At 40.5% G+C, this 15,663-nt stretch overlaps 2 long non-coding RNA genes across 3 annotated transcripts; one reads left to right on the top strand and one right to left on the bottom strand.

Annotated features, from left to right (window-relative positions):
- Nucleotides 1-6,505: 6,505 nt before the first annotated feature.
- Nucleotides 6,506-14,316, bottom strand: LOC125935187 (uncharacterized). Its single transcript, XR_007461618.1, has 5 exons — nucleotides 14,180-14,316; nucleotides 11,974-12,111; nucleotides 8,462-8,551; nucleotides 7,654-7,807; nucleotides 6,506-6,735 (listed from the first exon to the last, which is right to left on the bottom strand). It is a non-coding gene; the product is annotated as an uncharacterized LOC125935187 (long non-coding RNA).
- On the top strand, nucleotides 13,514-15,376 carry LOC125935188 (uncharacterized). 2 transcript variants are annotated; one of them, XR_007461620.1, is made up of 2 exons: nucleotides 13,514-13,782; nucleotides 15,121-15,376. It is a non-coding gene; the product is annotated as an uncharacterized LOC125935188 (long non-coding RNA). The 2 variants fall into 2 exon arrangements; XR_007461619.1 differs by lacking the exon at nucleotides 13,514-13,782 and adding an exon at nucleotides 14,431-14,860.
- Nucleotides 15,377-15,663: the final 287 nt, after the last annotated feature.

Below are 15,663 nucleotides of genomic sequence, written 5' to 3'. Positions count from 1 at the left end.
GCACATCCAATTGGAGAATTTATTTTCTTCAGTTTCCTCTTCTGTAACTGGAACAGTAATACCCAACCCACAGAGCTGTTTTGAGGCTTAAATATTTATGAATTAAATGAGAACAAAGTTTTTTTTAAAGATGGGATGCATATGGCTATTCTGATTTATGCCCCAACATAACTGAAAATTGCTACGTATTATGCCGCTTCAGGCGTGTTTGTAAATATTTTATACAAAAAGTGCTAAATGGGCCAATGTGAAAATCGTAAATGTGCAAAAAGGTTCATTGTCTGACAAAGCATGTGAGATGTCATGATGTTTTCCATTAAGTGGTGCAAAGCAATTCAGTTACATATCTGAATCTATCAGTTTGCCTAACTCATGTTTCTTGTTTGACCATTCGTATGTCTGAGGCCCCATCGCACCTGTTGAAGACACAAAGAAGAATACAAAAGAACCTGCTGCCTAGTGACGGAGTAAGAACACATTCACGAATATTCCTACACGGTACAGCATGGCAAGGGCTAAGTGTGAAGTGAGAAGCCCAGCCTGTAGCTGCTGCAGGAGGTGAGGGGAGCTCAGAGGAGAGAGTATAGGAAAGGGTCCCAGGAAAATGGAAGGTCTCAGCTGGCTTTTGAATGAAGGTGATAGTTTAGCTGTGTGAAGGACCTCTCCAGTACATGGAGGTATAAAGAGGTATGATATGGGGAAATGTTGGGGTAGAGGATCTCAAGAAGAAAAACATTGGGGTGCCTGGGTGGATCAGTCATTTAACCGTCTGGATCTTGATATCCGCTCGGGTCATGATCTCGTGGTTGTGAGATGATGCCCCAAGTTGGGCTCCGTGCTGAGCATAGAGCCTGCCTGGCATTCTCTCACTCTCTCTCTCTCTCTCTCTCTCTGTCAAAATAAATAAGTTAACATTTTTAAAAAGAAGATAAACATTGCCTGTAGTGTATATGATGTATTGGGCTTGCCACAACAAAAGGCAGTGAAGACATTAGAATATTAATGAATGACTCTAATGCATGATAAATGGTTTAACTATAATTACAAGTAGGCAATTTTATTTTATTTTATTTTTTCAAACCGTTAAAGAATTAATAATTTATTTAAAATATTTAATTTTGAACAGTAATCTAGGTGTTCCAGTCTTTGCAACAACAAGTAAAACAAGTAGGCAATTTTAAATAAGGGCATATAACCAACCAACAAACATATATTAACTCAAGAATACCTGTATATCTTGCTAAACATACCCAGTAATTCATATTACATGCTGTTATGTGTAAAGCATGTTAATAAATAATATTTTAAGCAATGACTTGCTTTTAACACACTAAAAATTGCTAATTATTTATCTATTATATACTTAGTCTAAAATTCATTGAATAGTGTTTGAATCATTGAATTGTTGAATCATTATATTGTACACCCTGAAAACTAATATAATACTCTATGCTGATTACATTTGAATTTAAAAATAAATTAAAATAATAAAATGCAAATGATAGTTTTTCACTTTCTAATTTGCTTTTAATTATAAATTTTATTAGCTTGTATGTAATACCAGTAATGTTAACCAAATAATTTTTAGTTAAAATATTAATAGGTGGTTATAACACTCCAGTTTTCCTGAAAGATATGTTTTCAAAATGATTGAGTCTGATGTAAAGTTTACCATGATGTCTTTTGGGGAAAAAATGCTAAGATACAAGCAGCCGAAAGAAGAGAGGGCACTTGAAACAACCAATCCAAGAACACTTCCTGAAATCTAGTAATTATAATTAATTGACGCTCTTGTTTTTGTTATGATGCAGTTACCATCCACGGCATTCACCCGTCTCCATACTCCAGAAGCCAGAGCTCATGAGGGTTCCCCTAAGGGTTTCAATCATCTGAGTCATAATCACGGTCATCGTGTGAAATTTCCTGTACCGTAAACACAAAATCTTTCTGGAGAGGCCAGAACTTATTAAATTAATTATTGATCATGGACCTCAGCTCCCTGGTGGGCAGTTACTGATTTAAGGATCTCCGAAGTAGAGAAATCATATGATGGAACCCTGTTTGATGGAGATAAGAATATATGAACAAACTCCTTTGCTGGTTGTGGCAATTATCCACAGAGTATACATATGGAAACATATCCAGTTGTACACATTAAATATATATGATTTTATTTGTCAGTGATACATCAATAAAGATGAGGAAAAGAGAAAAGTATTTGCAAAAGACAGCTGACAGAGGACTTTTATCTAAAATGTATGAAGAACTCTTACATCTCAACAATGAGAAAACAAACAATCCAATGTTTAAAAATGGGGAAAAAACCTGAATGAAAGACACTTCGCCCAAGGAGACGAACAGATGGCAAAGAAGCGTATTACATGATCGATCACATGTCATTAGGGAATTGCAAATTATCATAAGGAGCTACTACTACAGATTTATTAGAATGGTCAAAATCCAAAACACTAACAGCACCAAATTCTGGCAAGGACGTAGTGCCACAGGAACGCTCATTCATTGCGCTTGGGAATACAAAATGGTACAGTCACGTTGCAATGTCTTTCGTGGTTTGGCGATTTCTTACAAGCCTAAACATCCTCGTACCTGTGATCCAGCAATCACATTCCTTAGTATTTCCCCGAACGAACTGCAAATGTATGCCCACACAAAAACCTGCCCACAAATGTTTAAGCAGATTTATTCCTAATTTCCACACCTAGGAAGCAAACGAGATGTCCTTTAGTAGGTGAACAGATAAATTGTGGTATGCCCACACAATGGAATGTTATCCAGCACAAAAGGAAATGAGCCACCAAGCCATGAAAAGACATAAAGGAAACTTAAATGCATATGACTCGGTGAAAGAAAGCACTCTGAGAAGGCTGCTTACGGAGGATTCCAACTATATGACATCCTTGAAAATGCAAAACTGTATTGTCATTTGCAGCATGGATGGACCTAGAAGGAATAATGTTAAACGAAATATCAGTCAGAGAAAGACAACTACCATATGATTTCACTTAAAGGGGGAATTTAAGAAACAAAACAAATAAACAAAGGAGAAAAAGAGACCAAAAACCAGACTCTTCAATACAAAGAACAAAATGGTGGTTGCCAGAGGGGAGGTGGGGGGGAGGGGCAAAATACATAAAGGGGGATTAAGAGCACACTTATCTCAATGAGCTCCAGGAAATGTATAGAATGATTAAATCATTATATTGTATACCGGAAGCTAGTATAACACTGTATGTTATATTATTGTTATACTGTCATATATTGTTATATATTACATATATATGTTATTATACATTGTTATATATATTGTATTCAACTATACTTGAATAATAAAATTAATTAAAAAGCATAGAAAAGGTAAAACTATAGAGACATTAAAAAGGTTAGTGGATGGATGCCTGGGTGGCTCAGTCGGTTATGCATCTGGACTCTTTATTTGGTCTTTATTGATCATGATCTCACAGTTTGTGAGTTCAAGCCCCGCGTCAGGCTCTGTGCTGACATCACAGAGCCTGCTTGGGATTCTCTCTCTCTCTCTCTCTCTGCCCCTTCCCCTGCTTGTGCATGTGCTTTCTCTCCTCTCTCTCTCTCTCTCTCTCTCTCTCTCTCTCAAATACATAAACATTACAAAAAAAATTAACAAAAGATTAGTGGTTACCAGGCATGAGGGGAGGGCTAGATGAACAGGCAGAGCACAGAGGAGTTTCAGGGCAGGGAAATGATTCTGTGTAATAACATAAATAGTACAGGCCATTATATAGTTGTCCAAACCCACAGAATATAGAACACCAAGAGGGACCCCTAATGTATACTGTGAACTTTGAATGACGTGTCATTGTAGATCCTTGGGTTATAACAAATGTACCACTTCTGGGTGGGTGGGGGGCATTGAGAGTGAGAGAGGTTGTGCTTTCGTATGGGAAAAAGCCATCCGGGGACTCTCTGTACTCAGCTTCACTGCTCTAGACAAATAAAATCTACTTCTTTTAAAAGAGTAAATTGCACAAGTTTATAAATTATAAGTTCAGCCCCAAGTCTAGATCTGTCCTTGATTATTATAGGACAAACACGAACATAATGATTGTTTCGTAATTTACTAGGTGGGCTAATGCATTGCGATATTCTACTCCCTATTGCATTTTAAGTGACTCCTTAAGCACATAGCCTAACTCCCAAGACTTTGGGTAGTTACTCATGTTCCTTCTAACACAAGCCCTTCTCACTCAGTGTCCCTGTAATAATGTAGTAACATAATCATAACTAGTAGTTTAATGTATCTAATTTTGACCGTTATCCTATTTTTAAATCATTATAATGATGGCATACATATAATGCTGCCTTGTTTTCCCCAATTAATGCTATGAGTATGTCTTCATAATCATCATTTAACGTCATCAAAATAATCCACTGTGTGAATGTGCCATTATTTTGCTAATAATCCTCTTCTTATTGAAAACTCAAGTTGGGAAAACTCAAGTCCTTACTCAACTATAGCTTTAAAAACAAGTTGGAGACAAATGTTGGGCCAGTAGGTTGGTTTTGAGTCTACTCCAGAATCTGATGTTAATGTAAATACGTTTTAAGGTAAAGCGAACTCTCAGTTAGTGCCAAGTCCCTTTAGCCCAAATCCTCAATAGATATTGAGGAGCTTTTGTTTATGCTGTAATTTTACCTTAAACTTTCAGCCCCACGAAAGCAGGGTCAGATCTGCCTCCTCCATCACCAGACATCCAGGACCAGGCTCACTGCGTGGCACATAGCAAGTTCAGTAAATATGTGATGAGTGAATTAACGAAAGGAAGGCCACAGTCTTTAGAGGCTGAATCAGAGCCAATGCAAACAAAAGCTCGACATGGAAGTTTGGAAAACATGAAATTCATTTTGAAGGCAGAAGGTGTGTTTTGTAACATGGTGCATGCCAAAATACCCTTCTGGATCTTTACGTGCTTCACACTGAATGACTAATGATGTGTTGCTGGGGTGATGAAGGACCTTGCAAGGGATCCCGCAATTTCTCTCGAAACACGGAAACATCGTGTGCTTCTCCCATCAGGCAGATGCTGTCTTCAGAGAATATTTAATTAATAGAAGTGCCAACCTCTTCACTCCACCTCTTGAAACTTCGCCCTTTCAAGCAATAATTGCTCTGCAGTTACCTAATTTCCATACTAATTTTCTTAACGAGGTATTAATTTTGTGGTCTAAATGACACTACCAGAGGTTGACGGGATTAATGGTGTCCTAATGCCAGCCTACACAAATGCAGAGGTAGTCATTTGTTTAATGGTACCATTTCCCCCCCCACCCCAAACCAGATTTATAAAGGAAGATGTCAATTTCATGGCTACTCCATTTTTGTACAGATTAAGGTTCTTCCCATTTCCTACTTTTCTTGTCTCCCCAGCTGGTTAATAAAATGAAAACAAAAATAGTGCCTAAGGTCCAAAGGTTTCCAATTGGTTCGCTACTGTCTGAAATCGCTGCACTTTTTGATACAGGAGGGAGTTTCAGTCTCTCCTAGGGATTTGGATGTTCTTTCCGGGTACTCAGTAAAATAACAGTGAAGGGAAGAATCGGGGCGAGGGGTGTCATTTGTTCATTCCACAAGTATTCATTGTGCCCATCTTGCACGGGGAACCAAGCTGGAGGCTGCAGGGAACCTGGGAAAAAACAAGCCTGAGCCTTGGGAAGTTCATGTTCCCCTGAGCTGAAGGCAGCTCAGGACAGGAAGTGACAGGAAGAACTCAGAATTCTAGTTTGTGCTTTACAACGGACTCAGAGGCCTTAAAATTCCCCTCACCTTGGCCATGATTTAGACTGGCTTCTTCCTGACCTATGCCCCTGACCTCCCTTTGCTTAGAGCATTTACTTAGAAAACGTTCAATTTGGGGCAGCCTGGCTGGTTCAGGTTAAGCGTCAGACTTTGGCTCAAGTCATGATCTCATGGCTCATGGATTCGAGCCCCGCGTCGGGCTCTGTGCTGACCGCTCAGAGCCTGGAGCCTGCTCTGGATTCTGTGCCTCCCTCTCTGCCCCTCCCCCGCTCATGCTCTGTCTTTGTCTCTCTCTCTCTCTCTCTTTTTCTCTCTCTCTCTCTCAAAAACAAATAAACATTCAAACAATTTTTTTAATAAAAAAAAAAGAAAACTTTCAATGTTTTGAAAAATGGAAATAATTTCTCTGCCCCTTTGAGATATAAACCTTTTTAAAGTTTTTGTCACTTTTACAACACAGGATTGTCTTTCTCAAAAGCCTGGGAGACATCCCTTTGAAATGTAATCTTCAAGGAAGTTAGGGTCCTTATCTCCCAGACTCTGTGGGAGGGTGGGAACCTACTTTCGATGGGTACCTACCTACCAGCAAATACAGATGTCTTCATCAACAGAGAACAGCAGTGCAAAGTCAGGAATGACTCAAAGTGTCGGACACATTCCATTGATCAACAAACCCATAAAGTCTTCTGGTACTTTTCTACTAGTTCACACCAGCAGTTAAAAAACTTTATCACCTTTGTTCAGCAGAATTGAGTCCACTTTCAGTTCCTGACTCTTTCTCCTTTTGCAATAGCCTTAAATAAAGTCTACTTGCTTGTTTAACATTGTGTGGTGTGATTTTCTCTTTGACCCAACTGACGATGATTCCTTGGACAAGTTGCTCATGCTCTCTGATTCAGATTCCACAACAATAAGAGATTGACCCTAAAATCTGACCTGTTTATCTCATTTTATAAATTAAGGTGAGAAAACAGAAGAATAAATATATATGTAAGTATCTGAAAAATATAAGGCACTATGCTGTTCAGGAGTTATTAGTGTGTATAATTCAATAGTTAACAACCAAATTAACAAATGTAATAGCTCATTTTATAAATCAGCATGTAATATAATTAAAGACATATTTATCCACTGAAATATAAGCTAATTAATACACATCTAAAATGATTTAAAAACTAGAAAAATCCTCCCACTCCCATGACCTCACGGTTTCCCTTTTTTAAAACTGAAGAGAGGCAACGAGCTGTCTGTTGGAAGACTTCAATAATTTCTTAGGGAGAAAATAGCTTCCTATCTTACAGACATAAACATTCAAGTTCTGGGATCCTGATTTTCTTCCTGATGAAGGGAGGTGGGAACACTGAGGACTCTCTACCAGAGCTTGTTTCCCATCCATGGAGCAACTCATGATACTCTTAGAGCATTCGCACCACGGCTATTCTTGACCACTTGATCTTGTGTCTTCTTGGCCACTTGATCTTGTGTCTTCTTTTTGAGACTGGCTAGTTTCCCTGTTTTCCTCTGACACACACCTGTGACCACATGCCTGAACCTTGGTGAGGGAGTTGTGTACAGGTTCAGTCAACCTGTTCTGGGGCTGCAAAACCAAGTCATTAAGAAACTGCCATTGGTCACAGAGCTTATACAGCCCCTTATACCATGTTATTCAACGTTCACAGTGTGAGGTGGGAAACAAGATGACATAGAGGCTCAGGGAATGCAGCACGTAATGAGCATGTAACCAAACTCACAGAAAGTAGTGGGTGAGTAAGGCTAGTTAGTAAAGGACAGAGTTACACATTCTACAGGCTCATCTGACCACATAGCCAACAGCTGTAAATATCATTTTAAAAAATACTCACTTATGGGGTGGCTCGGTTGGTTAAGCGTCTGACTCTTGATTTTTGGCTCAGGTCAAGATCTCAGGGTTTGTGAGGTTGAGCCCCATGTGGGGCTCAGCACTGACAACGTGGAGACTGACTGGGATTTTCTCTCTCCCTCTCTCTCTGCAGATCCCTGTAAACAAATAAATAAACATTAAAAAATTAAAATGCTCAATCCAAAATAAGACAGACAAAAAGAAAACAGGGAGCAAAAACTAGGTGTAACAAATAGAAAACAAAGTGTAATACAATGGGTTAAAGACAATTGGGTCAGTAATCAGATTACAAGGAATGGTGTAAATACATCAATTAAAAAGGCACAAATTGCTAGGTTGGATTAAAAAAAGCAAGACCCAAATATAAGCTGTTTATAAAAAACAAAAAACCAAACAAACAAAAACCCCTTTGCACTTTCAACATGAAGGCACAACTATGTTAAACAAAATGATGGAAAAAGATAAAACAAGCTAACATTAATCCAAAAATTGATGAAGTGGTTTAATTAATACCAAAGTGCATTTCAAGGCAAGAAATCCATTTACCATGGATTGAGAGAATGTTCCATTAATAAGACATAGTAACACTAAACATGTGTGCAACTGGTAACAGAACTTCAGAATTCATGAGCAAAAACTTACAGAACTACAGAGACAGACACATTTACAACTATAGTTGGATATTTTCACACTGCCCTCTCAACAACTAATAGAACGCTGTTCTAGAAATACATTACAAAATATCAATAAGAACATTGCTAGACTTGAAAAGTGGTGTCCCCCATGTTTACCTGACTGCGTTATAAAGTCCTCAGTCCTACAACTGCTGAATCACATTCTTGTCACATACATATGAAATCTTTCCCAGGATAGACTAGAATCTAGGTGAAAGAAGGAAAGAAAGAGAGAAAGAAAGAAGGAGAGAAAGAAAGAAAGAGAAAGAAAGAAAGAACAAAGGAAGAAAAGTAATATCAATAAATAAAACATTTCAAAATACACAAAGTGTGCTCTGAGTACAGGGAATTAAATACGAAATCGATCACAGAAATGTGGAAAATCACCAACTGTATGGAAACCAACATGCTTCTCAGTAAAGCACTGATGGTATCATTGTTGGCGAAGATGAACGGCAATCAGAATTCTCATGCCCTCCCAATGGGACGTTTTGAACGTCAAGCAGTCGCTTGACGACTTGGGAAGTCGCTTCCCAAGGGAAAACAGTATGGCAGTTTGTGAACATTCAAAGATATTTGTACCATGTGACACAGATGCTACACATCTAGGCACTTACCCCAAATAAATGAAAACCTACGTTCACAGAAAAAACTTCCACGCAAACGTTCACAGCGGGTGTACCGGTCACGGGGCAAAAATGTGAACAACCCACAAGTCTCCCAGCAGGTGAATGGGTAGATTATGGTAGATCCATACAATCCGATGTCATTCGGCAGACAAAAGAACGGACCATTAGTAATTCAAACAATAGATGGATATCAAAATAAGTTTTGAGTAAAAGAAGTCAAAAAAGAGCGTCACACAGTGTGTGATTCCATTTACATAAAATGCAAACTGAAATGTCAGAAAGCTGAACGGTGGTTGCCTGGGCCCAGAGGCGAAGGGATGAGTAATGGTAGAAAAAGCTGGAAGAAATAATTATCATTGAGGATTTCAAACAAGAAACCTTGTAGGCCAATAAACATGTTCGGTGTTATGATTGGTATTGGTGGTTTCATAGTATGTGACTGTATCTAAACATATCAAATGGTCCAAGTTAAATATATGTAATTTATTGCAATGGCTGTTATAACCTGGTAAAACTATTTAAAAAACAACAACAAGAAATACTAAAAAAAAAAAAAAACCAAACAAACACAAAACAAAACAAAAAAACTACAGTGTTTAGGGATACACAGTTACTTAACAAACCTATAATGAAAAGTAAAGAAGTAAGGATATTCGATTCATAATCATTCACTAAGTTACATGCCTGTTTTTTTTATTTTTTAAATGTTTTGATTTATATTTGAGAGAGAGAGAGACATAAAGTGCACAAGCAGGGGAGGGACAGAGAGAGGGAGACACAGAATCCGACGCAGGGCTAGATCTCAAGGAGAGTGAGATCATGACCTAAGCGGAAGTCAGATGCTTGACCTACTGAGCCACCCAGGCGCCCCCTAACATGATTATTTTTAATATAAAACCACATTACACCCAATCTCGTAATTCACAGTTTGCGCCCAAGAACACAGGGTGAAGAGGCAAAAACGTGAATGTAAAAAATTCATGATTATTAAACATAGAACATAATACATTATTAAAACGGGTCTCAGTGAAATGGATAAGGCTCCTCACTTATGTATCTATGAATACTCACCTATCTTTTTGTTTGTTTCAAATGTTATTCTTTAAAGACTATTTTTCTGGAGCAGTCTTTGGTTCATGGCAAAATGGGACAAAAGTACAGAGATTTCCCGTATGTGTCCTGCCCCGACACGTTCACAAGCCTCCCCCATCAGTATCGCCACCAGCGCTGTGCATCTGTGATTCATGAAGTTGCACTGACGTCTCAAAATCACTCTGAGTCCATGGTGTACCCTAAGGTTCACTCTTGGTGTTGTGCGCTCTCTGGGTTTGAACAAACGTGTGATGACACGTGCCCATCGGTACAGCACCACACAGAACAGCTTCACTGCCCCGAAAATCCTGTGTTCTGTTTACTCATCTCCACTCCCCAAAGCTCTGACAACCACTGATCTTTTTCCTCTCTCTGTCATTTTGCCTTTTCCAAAATGTCATATAGCTGGAATCATACAATATGTAGCCTTGTCAGAGTGGCTTATCTCACGGAGTAATATGTATTTAAGGTTCCTTCGTGTCTTTTCACAGCCTGATAGCTAATTTCTTTTTAGCACTGAGTAACATTCCATTGTCTGCATGCACTACAGTTCGTTTGTCCATTCACTTCCTGAGGGACGTTTTAGTTGCTTCCAAGTTTTGGCGATTATGAATACATTTAAAATTTTTTTTTACCTTTATTTGTGAGAGTCAGGGAGGCACAGAACATGAGCAGGGGAGGGGCAGAGCGAGAGGGAGGCACAGAATCCGAAACAGGCTCCAGGCTCTGAGCCGTCAGCACAAAGCCCGACGGGGGGCTCGAACCCGTGAACCGTGAGATCATGACTTGAGCTGAAGTCAGAAGCTTAACTGACTGAACCACCCAGGCGCCCCGATTGTGAATACATTTTTATAAACATCTGTGACCAGGATTTTTGTGTGGACATAACTTTTCAACTCTGGCAACTACCAAGAAGCTCAATGCTGGGTCATGTGGTAAGAGCATGCTTAATTTTGAAAGAAACCGCCAAACTCTCGTAAAAACGTGATTTAAAAACAAAAAATGTCATATCCAGCACAGTAATCTGTACTTCTATGTTTATCATCAGTCAATAAATTAAGACATCTCTAATGGTTTTTATAAAGTATAATGCCTATTTTTTAAGACAAAGAATATGGACAAGGGCATTAAAGTAGACAAACAAAAAATAAGTCAAGTAATATTTCTAGAAATCAGAGGAAGAGATGATTGCCCAAAGATACAGGACATTATCTCTAGAGCCACTAAAGGACTTCCCTGCATGCTTACTTGTGATAAGTGAACCCTCCTGGGCAAAAATCATCAGATTGTGGGTATAAACAATTCATCACACTGATTTTTGCTGGTGACTAATGAAGTCCCAGGAGAGCAGGACTCAGTCGGAAGGTGGGTACAAAATGCGGAGGGCCATTAGGTTACCGTGATAGCAGAGAGAGTCATTTCCACCTCGATAATCTGAACCATCAGGAAAATGATCAAAGGAACAGGCAAAGGCCACAAATAAGACTGGCTTGCCGAGGCACAGCTTGTACCTCCTCACCCGAAACCGTAATCAAGTCAATTCTGAAAGGGACCGCTGGAGAAGAAATATTTGCGTGGGGCTTATCACGAAAATGGAGTATAACTTGACAGGGACGTGAAGAGATTCCCCCAAAGAATTCCAGCCACAGCAGCCACGTGTGAAACACCGAAGCCAGCTCCCCCGACCTCCAGCCCACAGGAAAATGCACGCAGGTCCTACAGAAAATGAGTTACACTATGGGAAGAGTGACCGGAAAGAAAAAAGTGTTTTCAGCAGGAAATAAAAAAGAAAAAAAGTATTGGGTGTAAATGACATGATATTCTTGGAGCAGAGTGTGGTAGTAAATACAGCTGCCAGGACGAGTTCTTACTGTGCTTCATGGGAACAAGGCGCCTTGCTCACGGTACCTGTGCGGCGACAATGATTAAACTCCCCACCAAAACTCGGAGCGCTGATGTCTGGAGGTGGCAGCTGAGTTTCTCTAGACCAACACCGCCCAGTGGGAATACAAGCCTCACAAGTAGTTTTGAGTGGTCGAGTGGCCACTTTTAGAAAAGTAAAGAAGAAAAAAAGGTGACATTAACCTTAATTATAAACGTTATTTAAGCCAACTTACGGAAAAATTAGGATTTACACATATAGCGATTATAAAACGGTGATAAATGACACAGTTTGCATTCCTTTCATACTGTTTGAAATCCGAGGCACGTTGTACGTACAGAGCATCTCAGGTCGAACCAGCCACATTTACAGTGCCCTATAGCCTTGTGGCCAGTGGCTACATCTTTGGTCAACAGAGGGCTAGACCTTGGAGAGGTACAGAGGTGCCCTCTTGCTGCCCCAGAGAACCTGGTACTCACAACCAAACCGTGGAGTGATTCACAGCAAGGCAAGCTTCATTCGAGTGCATTTCACACATTGAAAAGTGTCTTAAAATTTCTTTGAATACAAGATTCCATCTCTAGGGTGGCTCCAACTCCAGCTCAGGTCACGATCTTACCGTTCATGAGTTTGATTCCCACGTCGGGCTCTGTGCTGATGGCTCAGAGCCTGGAGCCTGCTTCTGATTCTGTGTCTCCCTCTCTCTCTGCCTCTCCCCCACTCACGCTCTCTCTGTCTCTCTGTCTCTTTCTGCCTCTCTTTCTCTCAAAAATAGATAAACATTAAAAAAAAAAATCTTCCCTCTCTAAAAAAGTTTGGAAATCGCCGCACTAGACCTTCTATTGCAGGTAAGACAACCCAGGGCCCCAAAGGTTAACTAATGGCTCACGGTCATCCAGACAGGGAATGCAGCCCTGGACCTGAAGCCAGCTCCTGACTCGTCACCTGGCATCACCTGTTGACTACGTGCCCACAAGAAAGTGACCAATGTCCTGTGAGAGAGTATGCGATCGATCATTGTCCGATTATTTCAGAAGCTGATGCGTTGCCACAAAGCAATCACGATCATTAGAGAGGAGTCCTTCTGATTTTTGTTTGTTTGCTTTGTAGAGTTTATTTTAACGAGAGGTCACAACTTTTCTTTGGTCGCTACTTTTCTTTGGCCACGTAGCTTCTGTCTCACTTGTTCTGAAATGCAGCGAGGGAAATAAAATGATCCTGACTAACCTTCCGACATGAGAGTAAGGCCTGCTTGCTTTTATTTTAGAACTTCTTTTCATTGAAATAATTATAGGTTTACAGAAAGTTGGAAAGAGGATATAGGGGGGTCTCAAGTACCCTTCATCGAGTTTCCCTCCAATGGTTACATGTTACACGATTATGGTACAAGGTAGACACCAGAACAGTGACATTGCTACAGTGTGCGTGCCTAGTTCCATATAATTATCATCCTTTGTGAAATTTTGTGTAACCGCAACCGTAGTCAAGATACAGACTCATTTTGTCACCATAAAGATCTCCTTGTGTCGCCTTCCTCTCTACCACCGTCCCTAACTGATGGTAACCAGTAATCTAGTTTCCCTCTTTATGATGTTACGATTTTGAGAACGTTATAGACATGGAATCATATGGCATAGAACCTTTGGAGATTGGCTTTTTCAGGGCGTGTAATGCCCTGGACATCCATCCAAGCCGTTGTCTGCCTTAGTAGTTGATTCCTTCATGTTGCTGAATGATATTCCCTGGTATGGCGGTACCATGGTGTGCTCAATCATTCACCTACGGAGGGACGTTTATTATTGCTTCTCAGCTTTGGACTATTTCCGATGAAACTGGTAAGAACAATCATGTGCATGTATTATATGGAAATAGGACTTCATTTCTTTGGGATACATGCCCAGGAGTGAAATAGCCGGGCGATATGGCCAATGTAGGTTTAGTTGTGCTAGAGAGTGCCAAATTATTATCCACAGTGGCTGTATCATTTTAGATTCCCACCACCAATGTATGAGAGATCAACTTTTTTTTTTTTTAACTTTTTCTTCTTTTCATTTTTCCTCTTAACTTTTGGTATAGTTCAAGGGCACATTTATGCTTTTTGTGCACTGGATGTTGTGAGGAAATTATACCTGCGTATGAAAGACACAGCCTCCCCCCCACAGTGGTCATATTTGGCAAGACATGGAGATTCATTGTAGACACCAATACTGCTAACACAGAATGCTCGATTACCTTATTTCAAATTGTGTAGGGTCTGTGTAGGCATTATGTGTGTTTCCATTTGGTTCCTTGCTGCTGTATCCGACAGATATTTTGAGTGTTTGTCTCATTGACCCAGAGTCGCTGTAGAGCAAAGGGAAACCTCTTGCGTTTGCATTTGTTACCTTTGCAAGCATTTTCAGTGAGGTAACGATGAAATGCCCTTTGCCACTCACCGGGCAGCATGTTGCCATAGCAACACATCATTCTGGAAGTTCATCAGTTCAGCTGGTCATTATCCCCAAGTAGCAGATAGCTAACAGATTATGAAAGTTCTTGCTCTTAAGTTGTAATTGAACCAGGGAATTACTTTGGTCTTGGAGCTGGGCGCTCAGCATTAAATTTATAGAGTAAAGGAGGATTCAAAGACAACAGGTTTTGGCTAGCGTATGCCTGAATAGGAAATTTTAATTAACTCAGTTTATCAGATTCAGCTACTGGCTAATTCCCCCCCCCCAAAAAGAATATGTTAGCCAGTTGAAGCCTCTTAGTCATAAATTGTATGCGACATTCTTCTACCCCTAAGTATTATTTTAAACCATATTCCCACATCTCGCCCTGGGTTGATAAGTTCCAGGGACGGTGATCCTGGAGGACATAGCTGGTCTTGGTCACTGTGATCTCGCTGGCATCTGCAACGGTGCCTGGCACACTGTAAGTGTTCGAGCAGAGCACAGGGTTCAGAGTGTGGACCCTGGGGCCCCACGGCCCGGGTTAGATTCCCGACTCCAACACTTACAGGCCACCTGGCCAAGAGCAGGCCGGTCACCCTCTGAGTCTCCTTCACCCTGGGGTCCAGCTCACAGGCTGGGGGCCACGCGGTGAGCTTCTCTGTGCAGAGGGCTTGAACGGTGCCTGGTACGCGGGGCACATTATGTAAGAATCCGCTAGAATTATTGTCTTGCCACTTCCAGCTCGTGGATTATAAGCCCTACTCAAGTGTCGTCTAAACTGAACAGGCTCCTGCCTCTGTCCGTCCTCACCACACCCAAAGCTGGAGGGGAGATCCTGCCTCAATCCCCGCAACGTCTACTGCCTTACGGAAAACCACACCAGACCGCACACTCCTTTGAGTACGCAAAATCATGGGCTGAAACTTTCAGAGAAATTTGCCACGACATTTTCTGTGAATGGAAACCAAATTCTACTTAAAACAAGAGCACAATCAAGTCCTCTGAGTGTCGTTTCCAAGCTCTCATCCAGTTCTGTAGCTTAAATGTAACTCCAACTAGATGGAAAATTATTCTGCTAAGGAAGCAATTCAAGGTTCTGAAGGGAGATTACTTGCCTTTGGATTTATCGTATCTAAATTACAAAACAGTCACCCAGCTGGCAGTGTCGGCCGCCCTTCTCTGACAGTCACCAGGCAGGAACACAGATTCTAAATCAGCCTCGCACCCCACTGGTGAAATTTACACTACGTCTGGTCCCATTAGTGTGAGTCGGGATGGTTGAGA

The sequence above is a fragment of the Panthera uncia genome (genome assembly GCF_023721935.1).
Source record: "Panthera uncia isolate 11264 chromosome A1 unlocalized genomic scaffold, Puncia_PCG_1.0 HiC_scaffold_17, whole genome shotgun sequence".
NCBI classification, from domain to species: domain Eukaryota; kingdom Metazoa; phylum Chordata; class Mammalia; order Carnivora; family Felidae; genus Panthera; species Panthera uncia.
This window is presented reverse-complemented; position numbering and strand designations above follow the sequence as displayed.